Source organism: Vicia villosa, linkage group LG7 (genome assembly GCF_029867415.1).
Source record: "Vicia villosa cultivar HV-30 ecotype Madison, WI linkage group LG7, Vvil1.0, whole genome shotgun sequence".
NCBI classification, from domain to species: domain Eukaryota; kingdom Viridiplantae; phylum Streptophyta; class Magnoliopsida; order Fabales; family Fabaceae; genus Vicia; species Vicia villosa.
This window is the reverse complement of record NC_081186.1, coordinates 109683858-109696818: the sequence shown is the minus strand read 5'-3', so window position 1 is coordinate 109696818 and position 12961 is coordinate 109683858. Positions and strand designations below refer to the sequence as shown.

The following is a 12961-nucleotide window of genomic DNA, read 5'->3' as shown; positions in this document are numbered from 1 at the left end:
ATTTAAGGGAAATTGGTGATGGAAATAACAATAAATAGAAGGGTAAATTAAAACAACAAATAGAAGGGTAAAATAAATTCAAAAATATTAACGTGTGAAAATCATAATAGAAGGGTAAAATAAATTTGGAAATATTATCATGTGAAAATCATACTATTACCGGTGTATAACGTTTTCAGAAATTATGGATTGAAAATCGGTAGTGATGAGTGAAAGTTATCATTAGAAGAATCAATAACTAATTTCATAATGGTGAATGAATCTATTGACATAAGAAAATATATCAAAATTCAACCTTTTTTATGATGAAAATATCTTCATCGATAAATTTAAGGGTAAAATAAATTAAAAAATATCAACATGCGCAAATCAAATATGGTTACTGACTTAAAATGTTTTTAGAAAACGCAGATTGAAAACAGGTAGTGATTAGCAAAAGTCATCATTAGAATAATCAAAATCTAATTTCAAAATGGTGAAGGAATATATTGACTAAAGAAAATGTGAAAAAATCTAAACTTTCTAACTGAGAATCCCAATCGATTATTTGTTGAGTTTGCTTCAGATCTGGTTTTGCAATGATTGTGTTTCCGAGTTTGCTTCAGATCTGGTTTTGCTACGATTGTTTGTTGAGTTTGCTTCAGATCTGGTTTTGAGTTTGCTATGATTGTGCAAGCATGCTGCAAATATTTAAGATGCAGAAGATTGATTGTATGCAGTTAGTAAGAAAAACATGAAAAAAAATTGATGGAGGGACAGCACGACGAACAACAGCATTAACATAATGAAGGAGCAAAAAAAGAATACATGAATAAAACGAAAATGAAAAAGGGATTTAGAACCCAACCTTTGATGCCAATTTCTGATGAAGACAGAGGAGAAAAAATGAAAATGGAGGAATTAGGGTTTGGGAGAGAATTGAGAGAAATAAGAAATAGTAGAAGGCAAACCAATGGCAATGATGCAGTGAGGAAAAGAGAAGATTGAAAGTTTTGAAAGCAAAAAAAAATGATTACAAAGAGGAGAAACGTGGAGGTGGTTTTGCTGTATTCCAAGAAAGATTGCACAATTCCAAATAAAGTTTTTCACGATTAATAATGATGGTAAAAGAAAAAAAGGATAATGAAAGGTTACAAAATGATTAAAAAATTTATTTATTAATTAAAATATTAAGGGAGATGCAATTACATCTATGTCCCCGTTTATCACCCTCAAAATGGTGATTAGAGGGATAATTATAGGATTTCATATGTATTCTACTTTATTATATTAAAAGTAGACTAATTGAAAAATGTGAGGTGGAGTTATTAAGAAAATAAAAGTATAATTGACAAATTATAATATTAAATTATAAAACGACACTTAAATAGGAAAAAAACTTCTAAAACGACACTTAAAAAGGAACGGAGGGAGTAGTTAATTTAGAGACCAGTATAAGAGCTAATTTGTTTTTACATACCAATTTAAAGACTAGATATTAATTTTTGGGTTTAGCATATTAAAAGTTAGAATTTCTTTTTCAAAAAATTAATTGAGAAACAAGTCTAAGTTGTGTAAATTTTACATTGTTTGAAAAAGTAAAAGTTGAACACTATAAATAAGAGAATTTATACACGCATTATCTTAAGGTTTTGAATCTCGGACTATTGTGATATGGTATTCCAAAATTGTTGTTTTAATTATTGTTGTTGTTTGTGTTGATCGAAGATTCTTTTAGATCTAGCCTTTCGACTCTTTGTTTTCTTGTTTTTCCCGAGGGTTATGCGTGTGATTTGTTAGTATTTTGGGTCACAAATGTAACATTACATGCGTTAGGGTCATTATTTAACTAGTCAAAACTGTAGTGGTCTAAATAATATTAAGTTTGTGGCTAAAAGCATAAATGTCATGAAAGTTAAGATTATTATGCAAATACCATAACTCAATATCTATTTTGATGAAGGGTCAAATTAGAATATTGAAAACTAAGAAATAACCCTACGATTATTTATACGGGTTATGGTCCCCATTTGTAGAGGGATCGAAACACACAGTTTATCATAATTCTCTCTTCATCCCCATCAGAAGAGATTCAAGAAAATCTAAGAAACTTTACAAATCGAAATATCAGATATCTGCAACCTTCATCGATCCCAAATGACAAACTCAAGTATGCTTCCGCTTTCATTCTCTGATTGAATTTTGATATGAGTTTAAGGGATACATAACTCATCATTGTTCTTGCGTGAGCTTGCTCTTCACCAACAACAATCCTAAAATCCTCTAACATCCCTACATAATTAGAGTTGTCACTTATTGTAATTTTAGCACGTAGAATAGAATTATTCATTAAATTTTATTTTATGAAAAAGTTGTAAAAAGTTTTAATAGTAAACTTTGAAAGGGGAAATATTTATTTATTTTGAAACTGATGCTACGTATAAAACCCTCTTTTTGCTAGAAAAAAAAAAGCAGAGAATTCAAAAATTTAGTTCGAGAGTCTATTATGTATAGGGAAGGTATTAGCACTCTATGACATCCGCTTAAAAAACGGTTATCTCTAATTAATTATACAAAAGATGTTGTTAATCTTATTATATTGATTGTTTCCTAATCATCAAAGAATAAATATAGCATATTTACAAGCGAAAGGAAAAAATAATTTTTTTAATTATTGTGTTTGATAAAATTTGACTCTTGTTCCTACGTATTTCAAAGTGTGATGGAGAATTCAAAGCAATATAGTTTTTGGATAGAAAATGTTTGTGTGTTTGATGATTTTAAAAGAAAAAAGGATTTGATCATGTTATGTTGAAGTAGAAATGTTGTTTGTGGTTTGGTTGTAGTGATATTTTGAAGAAAAGACAAGCCCGAGGACAAACAAGTTTTGCAACTTACGTCCGAACGCTTGAGGATAAAAATGATATTCATCTAATTAATTTCTAAAGCAAGACAAGTGTAAGAACAAATAAGTTGTGCAACTTGTATCGAAACACTTGAGGATTAAAAAGATGTTCATCCAATTAATTCCTTTTAATTCAATAAAAGGATGAAACTCTAAACGATCGAGTTGTAACCTTTAAAGGAAGACACATCTAAGAATAAATAAGTTGTGCAACTTGTGTCCGAACACTTGAGTACAAAAAAGGATGTTCATCCCATTAATACCTTTTTAATCAAATTTTATTTATATAAAGAGAAGATTCAAAATGATTAAGTTATACAACTTGCATCTTAAAAACTCGACGATTAAGATAGATGTGCATTTATTTAAACATTTTTTAAAAGTTATATTACTTCCATTTTTTATTGTAAAGAGAACAAATTGGTTTTATGGTGTGAGCAAGTTAACAAACATGTTTAAGGGCAGTCAAATATAACTGAAACATAGGTGTGCATCACATGTTATGATTACATGATGTCACTAATTATTATTCTAAAAATGCACAACTATGACTCTATGAGAGTGTTTTAAAGTTATTCTACATCTGAACATAAACAACAAAAACACTACAATATTACAACAGCAGAGCAAAATATATGACAATAATAAGAACACTAAAGTATAAAAATGAAAGGCAAGTTAAGGATCAAAAAAACAAATGAGAGAAAACCTTGGAAGCAAATATTAATTTTGTTTTCCTTTATAAAGAAAGCTTTTTTTTTTACCTCAATCTCTCTTAGTACTTTCACTCAAACTCTCTCTAAAACTCAGCTTTTTTCCACTCTAAGCTCTCAATGTTTCCACTTATTTCCACCTCCTTCAACTTTGAATTTGTGTTCCAATATATAGGCACAAATTCATCATTGCATTAACAATGAACAATGTTACAAACTAATTTTTAATATTCTTTTTAAGAATTAAGATGGAAAAAGATTGTGATCATGTTTAGGTGGAGTGCAAATCTAATTTAAGGATTAAGATAAGGAAAAAGTTGTCTTTTGCCTTGTAGTATATATGTAGTAGTTGAATAATGCATCAATTTTCCATGACAATGTAGAAAAAGATAGTGATTCATGCGGTCTTTGATAAAGCAAAGAGAAATACTATTATGATACTAAAATTTACACTTACAATATATTTTGAGGATTGCTATTTCTACCCTACTTTCTCTACACCATACCTCTACACCGTATAAAGATAACAAAAAAAAATTTACATGCACATAAATTAAAATATAAGAAATTATTTAAAAAATAAGATTAGTATGTTTTAAGTATAATATTACGGTGTGAGTGTCAAAAGTGGGTGTATGAATATCTTTTTCCATATATTTTATACCTAAAATTAGGGGTGCTCGCGGTGCGGTTTGGGCGGTTTTGACGAAAAAAATCATCCGAACCGCAAGAGAAAAAATAGTGCGGTTTGGTTTGGTTCGGTTGACTTTTAAAAAAAATCCGAACCAAACCAAACCAAACTAATGCGGTTTGGTTCGGTTCGGTTGATTCGGTTTTTTACAAATATTTTATTGAGCCATACATACACATATAGATGAAAACATAATTTTGTATTTATACATTCATACACTATCAAATAACAACAAAACTCGTCATATTTTGACAACAATTTTCCATTTAATATGTAAAAATTAAATTAGACAAAAGTGGAATATTAAACATAAAATAATATCATAAAACAATATAAAAATTATTATTACGAAACAAAAAAATAGAAGAGACGAAAGATTAGTGAAAGAGAAAAAGAAAAAAAGTGTTGAGAGATTAGAGAAGAAGATATGCGATAAAAACGAAACTGAAATACGGAACATTTACATAAAAATGAGAAGATGAAAAAGAAAGGATATAAGAGAGTAGAGATTATAGAAGAAGATGGAAGATGTATCTGGCAAAGAAGGTGCGATATTAATGTTATTAGAGATTTTAGAAGATCGGAACTGAAATTATATGTGTAAAGATGACAAAATTGTTCGTAATCATAATGCTAATGTATAATAAGTTTAAGTTTGGGTTGGATGTGAGTTAGTAAAATTTAGGTTGTAACATAGTGCGGTTTGATTCGGTTTGGTTTGGTTTACAAAATACAAACCGCAAACCGAACCGAACCGTGCGGTTTTGTAAAAACTGACCCAAACTAATCCGAACCAAATGCGGTTTTTTGCGGTTTCGATTTGGTTTGGTTTGGTTTGCGGTTTTCTATTGGGTTGGTTTGGTTTTGATCACCCCTACCTAAAATACATACTCAATTATCTTTTTAATAATTTTTTATCTCATTTTGAAACCCATGCATCACTTAATCTAGAGTTGTCAAAATGGGCGAGCCTATATGGGCCGGCTCGCCGGGCCCGAAAAATCATAGGGCTTGGGCCTTAAAATTAGAGTCCATATTTTTCAGGGCCATTTTAGCCCAGCCCTGAAAAGCCCATTATCCATTAGGGCTAGCCCATATGGGCCGTGGGTAGTCCATCAGGCCCGCATAATTATAAATTTTAAAAATATATATTAATATTTATATTATCTTACTCCAAAATAGCATATTGATTTTTCTTACTTCACTAAATTTTATCTCTATTTTATTCAATCTTTCTCTTTTAAATATTATACATTAATATAATCAACATTTTTTCATCGTATTATATTAGTTTTTCTTTTATAATAAATATTCAAGTATTATTTTATACAATTTAGACATATATTGTATTTAGAAACACATTATAGTATTTATAAGAGATAACATAGTACTTAAAAATGTATTATGTTTAAAATAACATAATTTTTAATTTTATTTATAATAAATATCATGAAGTTTTTATTTTAATTTTTTTAAATAAAAAAGCCCATTTAGGGTCAGGAAGCCCGAAACCCATCTAAGACCGGGCTCGGGTAATAAATCTCAAGCCCATATTATACAGGGTCTTTTTGACCCAACCCTGAAAAGTCCAGGGCCCGCTAGAGCCGGCCCGTTTAGGGCCGGGTAGCCCATATTGACAGCTCTAAGTGAATCAATGGCAAATATATAGTGTAATTGCATACGGTGTAAAAAATTGATGTAGCCATAGCATAGCTCTAAAGCAAATGCATAAAATGAGATAGATTAGTGCAAAAATGAAAAGGAGAGATGCAAAAAAGTCAACACTCAAAGTCTTTTTTTCTCTACATTATTCATATGCACCTCCTTTTGTGTTTGTTGGATGAAATAGAAATTGGGCTCAAGTCGGAATGGAACCAACAAATTTTGCTAATGAACCTCCATTTTGTTTTTTTTTTAAAGTTAATAGTTATCATAATCACTTCAAAATATACAAATACGTTTTTCATCCTTTTTTTTTTTAAATGACAAAGAAATTGAAATAAAATTAAGGGTTAAATCTGTTTGAGGTCCATAAAAATATGACAATATTCAATTTTAATCCCTACAAAAAATTTCTTCAAAACAATGGTCCTCGCAATATTTTTCGTCTCTATTTTTAGTCTCTTCCGCTAGATTCCACTAACGAAAGCTAATGTGGCACGCCACATCAATTAAAGTCAATACTAGAGACAGGTTGCGGGGGATTTAAACCCCCTTTAAATAACTCTAAAAACAATAATTTTTCACAAACAATTAATCAAATTTGAATTGAAAACTAAACTCATTTAATGAGTTAAACTACAACATACAACACACATTGTTTGTTTGATTCATGAACAGAAAGCTGAAGAAAAAAAAATGAAAAATGAAAAACTATATTCCAACTAAAAATGCCATAAAATTATTGCACATTTCTAATAAAATGCGGCTACAATTCTCAGCACTCGCATGGGGTTACCCCTATTCCAAAAGTTCATAACTTATCGAAGGTTGAGGGAAAAATTAAGAGTTGATCCCTTGATTCCTTTATTGAATTGTTTAAATATCTGTTAAGCAAAAACATGGAGTTCATAACTTTTCTTTTTATTTCCCACTACTTGTTAGTTTATTTGTTTTTTACATGTTATTGATGATTCACAATCTTTCTGCTATGATTTTTCCCCTTTCGTATAAGAAGCATTATTGTCAGTATTTTACAAGTTATTACAGTTCAACTTTCTACCATTCACTCTCTGTTCCTACAGTCAATTGTGAAAACGGTCAGTGCTAGTGTTTTGAAACTTTAAGTCTATATTTTCCGTCTCATATTGTATGTGTTTTCTCTATCCTAAGGGTCAGTTTGTTTCAACTTTAAAAAAATGGATTTTTTCTTTTTATTTTTTAAAATAGATTTTCTAAAACCGTTTTTCAAAATATTACAAGTTTTTTTATATTCGTTTTTTATAAAATGAAATATTAATTTTGACATCTTATAACATAAACATACATAATTGAAGACCAAAACTTAGTCAAAATCATAATTTTTTCAAAAAGTTGTATTTCAAAAATGATTTTTATGAAATTTTTTTTGAAATAGCTTCAAAATTAAGTGATTTTTTGAAATTTTGATATCCAAACTTTTTTTCCATAAATAGATGAAATACCTTAAATCACATTTTAAAAATAACTATTCAAACAAAATTTTCATTTGAAGATTTTATAAAAAGTTTCTTTGTAAAAAAATTTTTCACAAAATTTGGTAACACTATAACCAGGTTACCTGACGTAATTTTTGCCCATTTAATTCATATATGGAGATATGATACTATGTCTAAATTACTTAAAAGATCTATTTAAATGGCTAATCAAATAGTTTAGAGTATAATTTTTGTGCTTTAATTCACTATGTATTATTTCTAAGAGCCAATATTTAATTGCTTTTTCAGTTATTTAAAGGAGGTTTGAAACTCCCACAATTTTTCTAACTTTTTATAGTGTTGACTTTAAGTGACGTGGCATGCCACGACAGTTTCTGTTAGACAAAATTGACGGTAGCGACTAAAATTTGAAACGAAAAATTTTAGGAGAATCATTCTTTGAAAGAAATTTTTTTAGAGACTAAAAATAAATTTCGCTATATTTAGGAGGACAAAAAAATATTTAATTCTAAAATTAAATACAATAATCACTTTTAAAAAAAAAAATATTATTTAAAATGTCTGGACAAAATTTAATTAGCACAGTTTTGATACACATTTCTCTATAATGATTTAGTTTTTTTATTTTATTTTTTATGTTACAATGATTTAGTATTTTTACTTTATCTTATGATTATGTTGAAAGTTTGAACTATTAATGCAATTATGGTATTATATAAATCTACATGTTATGCTCGTATATATTAAGTGAGTTTAAATATGTTTATTTCTCTATCTTAAATATTTCACCAAGCTTTAGTCTTCAAAATAATTTCATCACAACTTTTGATTCTCATTGTTAATTGGATTTAACATAATGGTTAAGTGCATAAATTCATCCAACAATCCTATAATTTTGACAATATAAAACTTCAATATAATTTTAGTCTCTCAACAGAGTCCGTATCAAGTTTTCTGAAGCCTGTGCAAATTAGTTATAATTTAACTAATTAGTTCTACTTTCGGTAAGATTCGGCCCAATCTACTTTCGGCCCACTTAACCTCGGAGGTCCAAACCATCCCTGAGCTCATAAGGAACAAATAGTGTCCGGCTACTCGAGGACCCAATGACATTAGAGTAAGCTACTTGGTGCTCGGCATGAGTGCTTCCCGCGAGCACCCCTTCTGACGAGGACCTGCCTCCTCACCTGGACCCGAGCATGTCAAAGCGTGCTCTACGCGAGCACCTACTCTGCTGAGGACCCTTCTCCTCGTAGGGTTCCTTCACATCTAACCCCCCCCCCCCCCCCCCCCCCGAATAATGCGGAGTCCACGTGGTCCCTAAAAGACCGCGTCACCCTTAAACTTTGGAGTGGTTGACCAGGACGGAAAGCACTCACGCATCTCCGATATTTCCGCCTAGGAAACCTGACAATCTCCTAGTTGGGCCTGGAAATCCAGCCCAGTAACGAGATCATGGCCCAGCGCTGGGGGCTATAAATACCCTCTTTCACTAGAGGGTCGGGTATTCATTCTCTTCTAACCTTTAGCTCGTACTTGCACTCTCTTGCTCGTTTTCTTACTTTAGCATCGGAGTACCTTGCAGGTACAACCCCCTTCACTTCTCAAAGATCCAGTTCCGAGCAGGTCTTGAAATAGTGCAGAGCAGTGGGCTATCATCCTCAGAGCCAGGGTTCTAAAAGGTTTTGGAACGATAAACTACCACATTTTCTCTTCGATTTGGTCATCTATTAAAGCTGAGTGGCCTACTTTGATTCGGAACTGCGCTTGGATATTGGGCAATGGTTCGAACATCAATTTTTGGCTAGATAACTGGTGCGGGAATCCGCTGGTCATGAGCACTTCTGTGGAATTTCTAAACCTTCACGACATCTCCCTCAAGTCCAAGGTCGGAGATTTTATTCATGACAGCTCTTGGAACATTCCTTTAATTTGGTCAGATTTGTTTCCTTTTTTAGAGCATAAACTCAACACAAATCTTCTCAGTAACTTGGAGGCGGAAGACATTTGCACATGGCCTCACTGTACATCTGGTATTTTAACTCTTCAAGAGGCTTATAAATTCAAAAACCCTTCTGCACCTATAGTCTGGACCAAGGCTGTTTGGAATAAGGACATTCCTCCTTCAAAATCTATCTTCATATGGAAGCTGATGATGAATAAACTTGCCACGGATGATAATCTGACTATAAGAGGATGTAATATTGTTTCTATTTGCAGCTTATGCAGATCCTCCTTGGAAACAGCACAACACCTTTTTTTTGACTGCATTCTCTCAAAGAAGATTTGGCTTTGGTTTATCAACAAGGCTATGCTGCAAAATTATCCGCAAAATATGGAATCTTGGTGGATATTTTGTTCCAGGGGAAGGTCTGAGCAATGTAAAATGCTTCTCATTGCTGCTACGGTTTACATTCTGTACGGTATATGGGAGGCCAGAAATTTCGAGAGATTCAACAATGTGCAACCCAATCTGAAAAACATCATTCAAAGGGTTAACAACTTCATTTGCCTCGTGTCTCACAATTCTTCTGCCAGCTCCCATGCTTCTATTGATGATTTCAAACTGCTGAAGGCTTTCAATCTGGAAATTAGACCGCCTAAAGCTCCAATGATCAAGGAGGTTTTGTGGCATCCTCCAAATTTAGGTTGGATAAAGTGTAATTGTGATGGAGCTTACAATCACAACAATCTTCCCGCGGCTTGTGGAGGTTTGTTCAGAGACTATAGGGGGAATTTCCTTTTGGCTTTTGCAGATTCAGTTCCTTGGTCGTCCTCTTACATAGCTGAATTCGTCGCAGTTATCCGTGCCATGGAAATATCTATGGAAAGAGGTTGGAATAAGCTTTGGATTGAAACAGATTCGCTTGTGGTGGTTCAGGCCTTCTCCAAGCCTGTGCTCGTCCCTTGGCAAGTCAAAGTAGCTTGGAATTTTTGTATAAATTATTTCGTTTCTAGGCAGATTTTCATTTCTCATATATTCAGAGAGGGTAACTCTTGTGCCGATTTTTTTGCTAACATAGGTCTTACTAGTAACTCTCTTTTATTTTTTGATTCCATTCCTCTGGGCATTAGGAAGGAATTTGTTCGTAATAGGCTTGGAATGCCTAGTTTTAGGTTTACCTCTTGACGGGCTATTTGTCCGATTTTTTGTAATGTTTCCTTTTTATATATACAAGGTTTCATTAAAAAAAAAAAAAGAAATAATCATGCCCAAAAATAACTCCACCGAGTTGGAGGATCCGAAAACCCCAGTTGATATCAGACCAGACTGATAAAAAGTCATGACCCGCATCAATCTCTACCAATTCAGCCCAAACACCCAATTCAAAAAGCTTCGTTAACGGCTTAACGCTCACACGCTCGAAAACGGTACGGGTAAAACCGACCCGGTCGGTTAAAACTAACAAAATAGATAATAAAGCAAAACGTCACCGTTTAAAATCTCCATGTTTTTGAAATCGTCTCTGAACCCGGCCCAACCGCGAAAATCATGGATGCAGAGAATCTGAGTTTTTAAACCAATTCTAAGTTAACTCAGCCATGTGAAGCGTAGAAGCACCGAGGAATGTTCCCACTTCAATTATGATCTGAGGCTTTAGCTTACGGATGAGTCTCTCGAAAACGGGGGCGTTTGAACCCCAGCCTTTGATCTCCGTACTCCGACGAAGCTTTTCTGCTGCGTGCGGCGGCGGAAAGTTGTTAAACGGGGAGATTCCGGTGAAGAAACGGTTGATGAGTGTTTGGCGAATGTTTTCCGGTGGGATTGGATTGGCACACTGAGTTATGACTCGGAACGAGTCAAGCTCGGTAGTGTTGTTGATGATGGAGATAGGAAGAACAGAAGAGGAAGAATGGGATAAATAACCTAAAGTGTAAGTTAGCAAGAGGGGCTTAAGATACACCGCGGGCTTCGTTATTTTGATGATGGTATTAGTAACTGAAAGTTTTTTGTTATGCTCTGTTTTCATGTTTATAAAAATTATGGAATTTTTTTTCTTAAATATTGTTCAATGTTAGAGTTTTGTGTTTTTGAATTAGAGTAATGTGATTTTATCCTTCAAGTTCATTGTTGCTACTATTCTATATATAGATTTTTACTATTGAAAATTGTATATTGCAGTATTGTTTGGGTAATTTGGAAGTAGGGGTGAATAAATTGATATAGATCCAGATAAAGGATGGTGCTAAGGGGCAACATCAAAAGTTATGTTTAATATATATATATATATATATATATATATATATATATATATATATATATATATATATATATATATATATATATATATATATATATATATATATATATATAACAAGCACCCTCAACAAAATGTAAATGAAATACTGCAAAATGGTCCATGTATTCCGTTTTCTTTATGGGAAAGGAAATTTAAAAAACAATAGGAAGAAAGAAACGATATGGAGGAAAAGAGTAACTTTCTATTTTATTGTGTTTCAAAAATTGTTATAAGAAATTAAAATATGAGTTGAGAAAATAGCATTTAAAGTTTTCAAACTAAATTTTATTTGCTATTCAATATAAACTTCGGAATTTTTATCATTTACTTTTCACTAGGATTGCTCAATCAGGGAGTCCTACCTCAATCAAATAAGTCCAGTAGTTAATAGGGTGGATTACAACTCTCCCCAAATTTATTTCGCTTTCAGGTGATAAGTCATTCCATTTCTTCTCAATATTAAAGAAGAAAGAAGAGTTTGAATGGACGAAAGAATGAAAATAGCTTTGTAAAACTAAAGATATAAATTTATTTGTGTATTTATTAGTCACAGATAATTCTATGAGCTCGGTGCTAGTGAAGAGATATCAATTTACTTTGTATGCAAGGTGTTTAAAGGAGTTGAGCTAAAATATGCTAAGATTAAGAGGTTAGTGTTGGCAGTCATCGGCACAACAAGATCTTGATTTTATGCTCACACTTGGATCTTATATGTGGATGGATCTTCCTACTTAAAGGGGAGCGAAGTCAATGTAGTGTTGAAGGGTCGTGCATCATCTTGATCGAGAATTCCTTACATTTCGAAATCAAAGTTAGCAACAACCAAGCATAATATGAGTCTTCAATCGATGGGACGAGTTTAGCAAAAAAAAGTATAGTTCATAAACATTTGTGCCCGTAGTGACTCTTAGTTTGTCATAAACCAAGTGACAGGTGAGTATCAAACTAAGGGAAGCATATTTGATAAGATATTTATAGAAGTTCTAAAAGATGGCCAAAAGTTTCAAAAAATTGAAATGATCTATGTTCCAAGAGACGAGAACACTAAGAAAGATCTGCTTTAAAAGTTCGCCAGCACCAAAAGACAGGGTCATAACAAGAAGGTGGCTCAAGAGACATTGCTAGCTCCTAGCACACAAGTCAAAATCGTGCTTGTTATAGATCTAAGCGAGGAAGAGAATTAGAGGCCGTCCATAATTAGATACTTGAAAAATGAGCCACTACCGGAGGATGAATCAGAGGAAAAGAGGGTGCTTGTTATTTATGATTTTATGACTATTTTCCCATATTTTTAT

The 12961-nt window shown here is 32.3% G+C and overlaps 1 pseudogene; it reads right to left on the bottom strand.

Moving 5' to 3' along the window:
- Positions 1-10610: 10610 nt before the first annotated feature.
- On the bottom strand, positions 10611-11396 carry LOC131619975 (uncharacterized; annotated as a pseudogene).
- Positions 11397-12961: the final 1565 nt, after the last annotated feature.